Here is a 12,207-nt window from a genome sequence, read left to right as displayed (position 1 = left end):
ATAGTTAATATCACATGAAGAGTGCTGTTGTTTTTCTCCAAAAGGAAGGTAAAAATCCCTATAAAACTTGGTGGAAATTATTAATTTCTATTACTCCTGTGAACTGACCACTCAGAATATGAAGAATATCAAAAAAATTCAGGAGTCAGCTGTCCACTATAGTCCTTAAGATACCAGCACAATAACACACTCATCTAATTATCGTTAAAGATAAAATCCCTGAATATTTTGGAGATATCTTTTTTTTTTTTTTAACAATATCTGACACCTCTCATTTATATTATTTAATTGATTGATAATAATTTATACTGTTAATACATTACTGTGCATGCTGACATACCTAACACGTACTGCGCATGCACATTACGTAACGTCACCATTTTCAAAGATTCATGTTTTGGGGTTCAGTCCCCAAAACGCCTTTGTCATGTATACAAACATGTTTCCTGTTTTTGGCTGAAAGCATTGTCGTGTAAACGGCCTCTAAAACACTAACATCACTGCTGAAGAACTTCTACACTACTACCTTCAAGAAATTCTTCCCCACAAGAATCTTGGTGAGGCTTACTTGTTTTATGTATTAGAGGAATCTAATACATTGGTAAGCCACCCGGACAACGGTTCAGCCAAATAAAGTAAAATCGAACACCCTCTAAAATACCTTAGTAATCCAACTCCGATCTAATCTTAAGTGCATACAAATGTTGGAAAGTAACTCCATACTGCCTTTGCACTTCTTCAATAAAGCTCGACAAACTTAAAGTAGATTTTTTTTTTTTTTTTTTTTTTAAGATAATGGAGAATGTACTTACTGATTCTTTTGCTTCAAATAGCGTGATTTGATGATTTGGACTAATCTTGCCCCATTTTAGTATATCTAGACATGTTAAGACTGTCTTATTGGAAATCAATGTTAGATGGCAAAGACGCTGTCCTTCGTTTCAGCAGAAATATTGACTTTTTTTTCTTGGCTTCTCTCTTTCACGATTGGAATCAGTTCAAATGTAATTGAATAGCACAGATCCGAGAGCACAGGAACAGAGATAGTGCCCCGATCAAAGCATCAGGATGGCACACTATAGAGGCTGTGGTTTAAGGCAGGACATTGATCCTCCCTATCCTCTGTTTCCCGCCAATCTAGCCCACTAAAAAACATGTTTAACCAAAAGGAACAGACTATTCTGTGTGTTCCAGCCCTGAGAGAATGAGCCGGAGTGTCTGTTTTGTGTTCAAATGCTTATGAAACGTCTTGGGAAATCACTGGTTGTTCATGTTTAATGTCCTTCATCATTATGCAGCGATTGTTGGAATACTTGGAAATGGGTATTGTACCGACTTCCTCCCAGTGTGATTCTCAATGTAGACATGGGCCAGTGGCTATTTCCTTAGCTTACTGGGGTGTAAATAGGGGGGCGAGAGCTCATCCACCACAAGAGGCCTTGGGAGATGAGTGTAAAAAACAACAACAAAAAAAAACAACTTCCATGATGTGCTTCCTTCCCTGCGGGTGTGCAACTGTTGTGTGTGAGAGAGAATGACGGTGTAAATAGGGAGCCAACGGCGGTGATGGTCTGGGGAAAATATCTTTTTTGTCCTAAACGACCTCAGCTTCCATATGCAGGTGCATCCTGTTCACAACATCACTGAGGGTACAAGAAAACAGTGAGGGCAAATTTGTTCTGCTGAGAAAACACTGGAGACGGCACACTTCCTGTTCATGTGCCATAACTCCGATTATTTCTTTGAGGGACAGCCTGGGTTGAAAGTTAATATATAAAACATTCAGTTCTTTAATTAATTAACTGTAGTAGTGTAAAAACAGACAAAGACATTTCATGTATGCTTATTTAATTCACTTTTACTAAAAGCTTTTTGGCTGAGTAAGAGTGTTTATAGTGTCTAGCAATCGGTGAAACAGATGATGGAAAGCACGCTTGATGAGGTAAGACTAAGGTTAATGTCTTCTTTAATTGTGAAAGCACAAACTAAACAGTAAAATCAGAAATTTCCCCTACTAAATGTTCATATAAATAATTTACTAAATTCACAGCTGGATGAAATGATCGCTTCTTCCTGAAAATGCAATTTGCTTCATTTTGTATGGCTGTTTAAAACAAGAGGTAGCACATATTACCCTTATGTCTCCTACTTGAAGATACTTTCCTATTTGGTGCTGTAACAAATCACACATCACACGCGCTGTTTGTTCATATTTCATGCTACTGTAAGCAGGGACTAAAATGGCTATTCATCAAATACTGTACAGTAGGCCTACTGTTCAAAAGTCTAGCCTTAGTATTTTTGTCTCTAAAGCTTACTTTTCTAATAAACTGAATTCCTATTATCAGAAAATAGTTGTGCTGCTTAATATATTTTCGTGGAAACCATATTACATTTTTTTTTTATGAATCTTTGATAAATAGAGAATTCAAGACAATGTTAAATGTAAATATTTCAGTATTTTTGAAATGTTTTAGTAAGTCTTACTGACTCCAAACTTTGGAATGGTAGTTCATATAAACACATCTTTGTGGTAAAAAGTGTCTTAAGAATAGACCTTATTTCACTTATATATAAATCCAAAACCATTGCTTTAAAAACCCATTAGCCTTCCCAGTTTGGCCTACAGACTAATCATGAATCATAAATCATGTCTAAACAGCTCTGTACTGTTATGATAACATTGCAAAATCTGTTCATGAGAGTAACAGCGCAAGGAGATATTGGGATTTGGACGATATTGAACAGGTGATTGTAAGGATTTACAAGGATCTTCATATCGAAAGTGAGTCGGTGTGGTTTCCTCTTTAGCTTAAGAGAAAAACACACAGGGACAGTACAGAGAGATGAGACAGATTAGCGCGAGTCAACATGTTTTCTTCCTCCTCCACTCCCCTTCATTTTCTCTCCTCTCATGCTAGGTTGTCCGAGCCAGCCTGTATAAATAGCATGTGATCCATCTATTATGTCTGTACGTTTCCACTCTCCCCGGATCCTGTTTAGCTTCTCAGCTCCTTGAGAGCCCTGTTGCAAAAGCAGCATTAAAGAGTTTTTTTGGAAGCGCTAATGTTCTTTAGTCTGACTTAATTTAGTGTTTAAAGACTTGGTCCCAGCCTAAAAATCATCACAAATGTGTTCCCTTGTGAAGAATTATTAAGGACCCTGGCAACAAATAAATGGATGAGTAAATAAAAATAATTAAAAGAAAAACAATTAAAGGAAACGGAGACGCAACATATAAAATAGATTGATGGGGGGTGTTTTGTGGTCTTCTGACATCTAAGATATCCCCTCCATCTACACCGTCTTTCTCTTCATGAAATCTGATTAATTAAAACATTCTAGACACGATGTAAAAATACATCAGGCATAATCTTCCATGTCATCTCACCAAATAATAGATGAGAGGTTATCATGGCTTTGCTTTAATGATTTTTGCCATTCGCTAATGAGTGCTTATGTTAAACTAGCCCGTGTGTCACCATTCGTTATTCAGCAGCAGATTGGACCTCAGAGTTTAAGAATTGGAAAAATTATTCACATTAAGCTTGTGCAGCAGATTCAATTTGTCGCGTTCTCCGAGATTCGAGTGAATTAGGCATGTGCTTTGATATGACTTGCTCGCTGTTCATTTTCTTTTCCCCCCACAAACCCTTCCGCTAATGACTCCGTGCAGACACAGAGAAAAGTGAAGCCCTCTTAATTTGAAAAACGCAAAGCAGGCCCCTGGGTTCATCTGTGTCTTTGCTGGTGCTGCTCAAATTAGGTTAATTAGCTCTCACAGCCAGGAGAAATTCATAATGAGGTCTAACCTACCAAACAAGCTTGAGCACATATGCACATGCGTAGAAAATGCATTCAAAAACACTTTACTTTGTGAACAGGAAAACAGCCTATACCTAAAAGTATAGTATATTTGTTTTTCGAATTAGTGCTCGATAGCGCAAATTGATCAAGCCAATGGTTTCACACTTTAATGGACACACTTGTGACATCTGATGTTTTACAAAGTGATCGATTCATTTGAGTTGAAGCTTCAAAAAGCCTCGCTTATTTTTAGCTTTGAAATGTAAGGTTTCATGGTGTAAATCACAAGTGATGGGACTTAAAGCATTCAGTGTCAAGCGTGAACCCCGAAACACATGCACATGGGCACTGTAAAAGGTCTCGTTTTTATGATTCAGACTCTGGTGGCCTGGCTTCGACGTATGAAGAGGTGGACGGTGGTGCTGGAATGGTAATAAAAGTTAATAGTGTAATAAATTGTGAGCTGTAAATGACTGGCAGTACCCTGGAGGCTTGAGACAACGTGACAGATTGGACTTTGGTCAGGAGAGTAGCAGGACTGACATGCTGCTAAAACGTGACATTGCAAGCTCTGTGGGTAAGCTTACGAGATATAAAATAAATAAATTAAATAATAAAATAATAATAATAATAATAACAACAAAATAACAAGCTGAAAATGAAAGCTTGCCTAAAATTTTATCTTTTGGTTGAATCCATTTAGTTCTTTCCTCTGTAAGAAAGAACTTTTGTTACACTTTATTCCCTTCAACCCCAACCCCAAGTATAGATACACCTGTAAACCAGGTAATCAAGGTCTTACTAGGCATTGTAGAAACTTCCAGCCATGTGTAATGAGGCAAGTTGGAGTAAACTCTACAGAACAGTAGCCCCCCAGGACCCAGTTTGGACACCCTGGACTAAAGAGATCCTGCTATGTGATCCAGCGGTTTAAGGGTTTCTTCTTAATAGGGTATTTGGAGACCTCTAGAGGCATACAAGAGTCAACACACTCTTTCTAAACCAACTGCCAATTATGGTTACAACGCTGCACTCTTCCAGCTGAAGTTAGTCATTACAAGTGATGCCATATGTCAGTCAATCCTCTGTTTAAGGCTTTGGATTTGGCAACTCTGCCGCATGCATATACACCAAACACACCTGGATGTAAGGAAAGCAAAAGGGGACACATTTTTTGCTACACTGCAGTAAAAGGATTATCACACTCCTGTTTATGTTCAGTTGTTTTTTATTCATCTTGCAGTTGTTTTTTTATTTTTGTCTTATGCCTGAGAACTGTTTTTGCAGTTTAAGTTTTCCATTGCAAATTATTGTAATCTGTCCATGCTGACGTCCAAACTCAGGGTATTATATTACTGTTAAAGCAAAAATACATTTGAACTAATACTCTATTTGATTAATCTGTTTTACCTTCTTACTGATAACAGTGGAATATAGTTTCTCATATATGTCAAACCTATATGAAGAAATTCTAAATTACAACATTCAAGGTGTTTATCCATTTGTCTTAAAAAAAAAGAGCAGAAAAAATTCACCTGCAGATGTTCCTCCAGTTTCCAAGTTGATGGTAAGCAAAGTATTTTAAGTGATAACTCCTCTACACTGACACGTTTTCTCATAGAAAAGTGGGGTATAGTGATACACCAAGTCTTGATAATAACAAAAAGTCAGTTCTTGTCAAGACACTATACTTAACTGACTTAAAGCAACTAGCACATTGACAATGACAATGTTTTCTAATTTCAGTTTAAATGGTTGTATTCCTTCAATTGGACCCTTAGAACCACATTGCAGGTTATTTGTTTAGATTTTAACAATAAAGCTATTTCAATAGATGGCAAACTTGATCTCCTCAGAAAACAATGTAAAGTTTAGAAGAAAAGTGGCTGCAGGACGAATTATTATTTTTTTTTTAATTACAATTTACAAAAATTTTATTTTAAAATTAGAAAATAGCAAGCTTGCCATTTCAGCTAGATTCTACTGGCTTGGAATGGGGGTGGACGTTCATAAATGGTTCAAAAGTCTACTAAATATTTTCCTTTTCAACATTGCTGTGAGACATAAACTGATTATGTTAACAGCAAGGATGAATTTAGTGGGGAAAGTCACCATCAGGACCAACAATGTAAATGAGTACATTTATTGACCATTACACAAAATAGGCTATTCTGACTAAATATGAAGCAGTTGTGTACTGCATTACTTTATTTCACAGGTTTGGGGCAACAAAGATCATTCTTTCAGACCAAGGCACAGTCTGTTAACCAGGTTTATAGTCACAATGAATTAAAATTGTCATGTGTGCATAGAGTTCTGATTTATACACAACATTTATGGTTCATTGTATACTTAATCTAATCTTTGTTTTGCACACCCCACACACAAAGATTTTTTTAAGCTTTCAGTGCATACATAAATACAACAACAGCAAAGCATATAATAAAAAAGTAAACATAAATGAGCATAAATTAATAAGTATACGACAGTATAAAACAGAATAACCAAAGCCTCAAGCAACACATTGAAATCGATAATAAAAAAATAAAAAATAAAAAAGGAAATACATTTCAAGTTGAAAAACCTCTCATCTTAAAAATATTTTCAAGTTTAGGATTTAGGACGGTATTTTGAACTATTTGACTTGCCGTACACCCAGTCGTGCTTCTTGCGCACGCAAGCTCTGATCGTACGTATAGTAGATCGGTATGGAAGCATATGGGTAGCATTATTCAATTTGGGATGTAATATGCAAAATGACAATGCAATATGTAAAATGGCAATGCATTTCTGTATTTACATTTACATTTTCCAATACATTTGTGCAACGTTTGGTGCAAAATGAAAATGAAAATTAAATTACATAAGTTTAATTTGCCATTTCATACACCAGTTTTAATATTTAAAATGAATATTAAATTTTAACGCTTTATAAGTTGCAAAATTAAAATGAAAATGTATTACAGAAATGATTAGATATGTCTAACATGTTCAAGCAAAAACTGTGGCAAAATGATCATTTAAATGCTATTTTTCTTAAATGCATTAACACTCACAGTCAATACACTTACGATTGCATTTTCATTCAATGTCCCGCAATGAATGTAGCAAAATTCAATGTGCACACTGAAAATGCATTCCGAGCCGATCACATCTCCGCCCCCTCCCGCCCTGTCAATCACTGCGAGAACAAGGCGGGGCTTACAGAAGGTCAAGAGACTCAAGTGAGAGAAAATGGACAAGACAGTTGGCCGGTGTACGTTTTGATCATTTCGGTTTATGGCTTCAGTATTTCATTCGCACTTGTGGGCGGAGCTGAAACGTTGCTTTCATCTGATTGGTCGAATCGCTCCGCTTTCAGCTCTGTCTTTTTATTCTTTCAGTCAGAATAAGAGTCAGTGCGAGTGAAGCACTGTAATGTCTGAAACCACCGCTCATTGTTAATTAGCATAATGTTTGAATCAGATGTAGCTGGGCACATAATTTGTGCTGCTGAAACCTGCAAGAGACCCCGTTTAATTATTGTATGAATATTGTCCCACGCAAATAGTTCTGTCTCTTTGGATAACAGTGAAGTGGAAATAAATAGAGTTAAATTTATTAAATAAAATGAAATAGGATTTTTTGGGAAGGTAAGTCTGGCCAGTTATACAAGCAACACGAGTCGGACGAGTCTGAAGATCTGAGCTGAATTGGGTGAAACATTTAAGTTCTAGTCTGTGTCAATTACTCTCATAATAAATAATAATAATAATGTTAATTGTATTTTTCGGTATAAGTTGCATCAGTCCAAAATACGTCATGACGAGGAAAAAAACATATGTAAGTCGCATTTATTCAGGACCAAGAGAAAACATTACCGTCTACAGCCGCGAGAGGGCGCTCTGGGGTAGGCTACAGGAGCACTGAGCAGCATAGAGCTAATTTTACTATTTTTATTTAGAAATTTAACTATATTAATTTTTACAATTATTTATTAATGTCACACACACACATACCTAGTGCCTTTTGACTTAAAAGATGAGAGTGGTAAATGTTACAGACATGGACCTCTTCATTCTATTATTGATTTTTATTTCCACTTCACTTTTATCCAAAGAGAGGGAACTATTTGCACTGTATTTATCAGTGGGACAATATTCATACAATACTACAACCTAGAAATAATTTGCAGGTCTCGACAGCACGAATTATGTGCCCAGCTACATCTGATTCAAACATTATGCTAATTAACAGTGAGCGGTGGTTTCAGACATTACAGTGCTTCACTCGCACTGACTCTTATTCTGCCTGAAAGAATAAAAAGACCGAGCTGAAAGCGGAGCGATTCGACCAATCAGATGAAAGCAGCATTTCAGCTCCGCCCACAAGTGTGAATGAAATATTGAAGCCATAAACTGAAATGATCAAAACGTACACGGACCATCTGTCTTGTCCATGTTCTCTCACTTGAATCCTCTTCTCTCACTTGAGTCTATGACCTTCTGTAAGCCCCGCCTTGTTCACGCAGTGATTGACAGGGCAGGAGGGGGCGGAGATGTGATCGGCTCGGAATGCATTTTCAGTGTGCACATTGAATTTTGCTACATTCATTGCGGGTCATTGAATGAAAATGCAATCGTAAGTGTCTTGACTGTGAATGTTAATGCATTTAAGAAAAATAGCATTTGAATGATCATTTTGCCACAGTTTTTGCTTGAACATGTTAGACATATCTAATCATTTCCTAATTTTGCAACTTATAAAGCGTTAAAAATAATATTCATTTTACATATCAAAACTGGTGTAGGAAACGGCAAATTAAAATTATATAATTTAATTTTCATTTTAATTTTGCACCAAACGTTGCACAAATGTATTGGAAAATGTAAATGTAAATACAGAAATGCATTGCCATTTTACATATTGCATTGTCATTTTGCATATTACATCCCAAATTGAATAATGCTACCCATATGCTTCCATAGATCGGCAACTACGCAAGAATTGTAGTATGTTTGCGTAAAGCGGAACAGACATTCAGAGGGGAACAGATTCGACTGCTAGACCGGCTCGAACTAACGATAGGTAAGACAGATATTTTTTTTTTTGTTTAGTTTTTTTTTTTTTTGCTCATTGAGCGAAGCGGCAATCTGTTTTGTGCCTCAACGACCCCCAGCACCGTATCAGGCCTGCAACAGGGTATTTATTTTATTTGGTTTAGTAAATTTGAGCATTGACACCCGGGTGTTTTTTTTATCACTTTTCTGGGATGTTTATGTGAGTAGTAACCGTTGTATTGAGACAACAAAGACTCGGTGACCTTGAATAGTATTCAACACAATAATATTTCCTTGGTGATATTTAAATTTAAATTAAATTAAATATTTGAGACATTTTGTGTATTTTTTGTCCATCGTATCTGTTTTATAAATCACCAGAGGGATATATTCTCTGTAGAGAATATTCATACATTGTTGTATTTGTTGATTATTGAGTTTGAAGGTGGAAAGAACCTTTTATTGTAAAACTTTGAAGGTTCAACTTTTATTTTATTTCCAACTGTTATTTGAATTTGAGTAAACTACTACTAAATATACTATTTTACTAGATTGTTTTAAGATTGTGGCAATTTTGGTCTGGCAAAAAGCACACCAATATTGAGATAAGGGTATTGGAATAAAGTTGATAATATTCAGAGGCTATAGGCTACTTCGAGAGATCTAACAATAAACTAACCCAGGGCCCCTCCCACTTAAGGCGAGACATTGCAGGTGAATAGGGCAAAAAAAATAACTAATAGTTATCACCTTACTTACCCAGTTGATTGATTACATTGATTATTGCAAAAAAACTGTATTACAAGCTTTCAAAAATGTTGTGTTTAAATATGCAAACGAGGCATTATTTAATGAAATATATGCTAATTTGCATAAATGTCCAGTACAAAAATCTGAACAGTAGATGAAGTCCGTTTCAATTTTTTTGTTTATTTTTTTGACATATTAGAGTCAAATGTTTTTACAGAGGGAATTATGGTTATCTTTTTTTTGTCACTCCATAATTCAGAAAATACTTTGAACAGCCAGAAAACAATATATTTTCACAATTTTTGGGGGGAATAAAATGTTGTATATAATCAAGGAAAATATATATGAACAAATCCCTCTGTAAAAACCTTCAGAATATAGACAGGAATAAAAATGTCAAGTCTGGTGTGTGTAAGTGCTACTGAAGTGGAGATTTATGGCACAGTGTTGAAGAAAAAACTCATTTTGAGAAAACGGCCTTTAAAAATATGTATTGTAATTGAAATCTATTGACACAAACAGATAAAGTGCTATAAAAGAAACACTTAACAGTGTATTTTGGATGTTTTCCTTCCACTAGTTTGAAAAAGCACTTTATGAAAAACCAAAATCTCAAAATTGACAGGTGCTTGAAAAAACAGTGTTTTTGCCTGCAGTGTCTCACCTTAAATCGGGGAGAGAAGGGCTACACAGGAATTGTAGGTTGGGTGAGTGAATGACCACAACTGAGGTGACTCTTGAGCAAGGCCCCCAACTACTCCACATGAATCGCAGCAATACGGCTGCCCACTGCTCCGGGTGTGTGTTCACTACTGTGTTTGTGTGCACTTGGATGGATTAAATGCAGAGCTAAAATTCTGAGTATTGGTCATGTGACGATCCAAGGGGCTGTAGTATTTTATTTTGTCCAGCAGGTGTCTCGGGGTAACACTTTTTGTGTCTTCAGGTTAAGTGCTGTGACGCAGGTGTGGAAAATTGATTGTGATTGACCATGCTGCTTATAAGATGCTTTCTTTCTCACCCTCAGGGGGTGAAGGAGACTGGGGCTTGGTCTCTGCTGGTCTTGTTGTTTGGTGGTCATGCGGACTTTCTCACGCTCTCCAGTCCAAGGCTTGATGTTGTGTTTTTGTATCTTTATTTTTTTTAATCTTTAACCTTAATGTAATTATGTCTGTTTTCTGATTAAAATACATATTTGTGCAAATTTGATTATGTTGTATGGACTCTCCATTCATGTTGCTCCCCCTTGAGCCAAGGGGTCATAACAGTCACCATCACTGAGCTACAATAAAGAACTGTATTGCTCATGATGTCATTAAAGTGAAGCCGCCGCGCGGCCATATTGGTTATCCCTAGTGTGCGTAAACGTTCCACTGAATTAATAGGAATTTGGATGATTTTAATGAGAAAACCACCTAACAAGTCAGCATTCATAAATATGAAATATCTCTGTACATTATTACAATGCGAACACCCTAGGTATGTAAACGGTCATTTTTTAAATGTCGGGAACGGGAATTTTCCCTACTTATTAAAAAGCTAAATTCATCACTAAAAAGCTAAATTCATTGTGCGGAAGCACAAGTGTCTGAGAGTGCAAGTCTGAGAATGCAAGAGAGTGCAAGGGCAAGTCTGCTGCCAGACCCTTCTCGTGGCTTCACTGTCTGTTGGCAGTTTAGAATGCGATGAGCGATTCAGTCATATATATAAATCAGTGGTCACCATACTTGGCCGTTAATTCACTTTCACTTTCAACTTTTTTTGCATATAACAATAGAATATTTTAAAAGCATTTAAGCACAAGCAGCATACGATATTCGCAAAAGGTATACTGTGTGTGTATATAAATATTCTTCTTATTTGTTATATGAAGTAGTTTATTCATGCCAGAATGAAAAAAAGATTCCTCATTTAAAATAAAAAAAAATACATTTGTTTGTGCAATACCCAATGTGAGCATTGACATGCAACAGGGTCATTCTGTGTCAAATCAGCCAATTATTTATTTATTTATTTTATTTTATTTTTTTAGAGGGATGTGTAGCATCATTATATAGTAATAGGGCTGTCCCAGTCTTGAGGATCAGATATGTGTTTTCTTGCCTATCCTCACATGCTAGGCTCTGCCAGCAAGAAAATCCAGTATCCAGTTGCAAGAACTAGATTTAGCGGTTTTGTATTAATTTGGATAGAAAGCAGTGTTCATGCAGTTGATCATGGCAGATTTTTAGAACACAAACAAAGATTTCATCAGTTCCAGTGGCTTTTCGGATATGTTGATGATTCAATAGTATGGGTCTCACACACCTTGAAATAGGATAGCAACACTTTATCTGTGAAAGAGCATTGGGGCGAGCATTGTTTGTGCAATATCTTTTTAATAATTAATAGTTTGTAGGTTTAGGCCTAACTAAAAACGAATTATCTCAGCTGTACCTGCAATTGAACGCTTGCAAAAGAGTGAGCATTGTTTGTGAAATACTCTTTTGCAAGCGTACAAGCATTTCACAAACAATAATTGCTCTTTTGCAAGGAGTCAGACAGTTAAGATCAACACAATCATGCTTCACTAGATAAAATTTTCTGATGATGTTTATTTTTTGTTTTATGT

The sequence above is a fragment of the Carassius gibelio genome, chromosome A2 (assembly GCF_023724105.1).
Source record: "Carassius gibelio isolate Cgi1373 ecotype wild population from Czech Republic chromosome A2, carGib1.2-hapl.c, whole genome shotgun sequence".
In the NCBI taxonomy this organism is placed as follows: Eukaryota; Metazoa; Chordata; class Actinopteri; order Cypriniformes; family Cyprinidae; genus Carassius; species Carassius gibelio.
Note: the sequence above shows the minus strand (reverse complement) of the source record.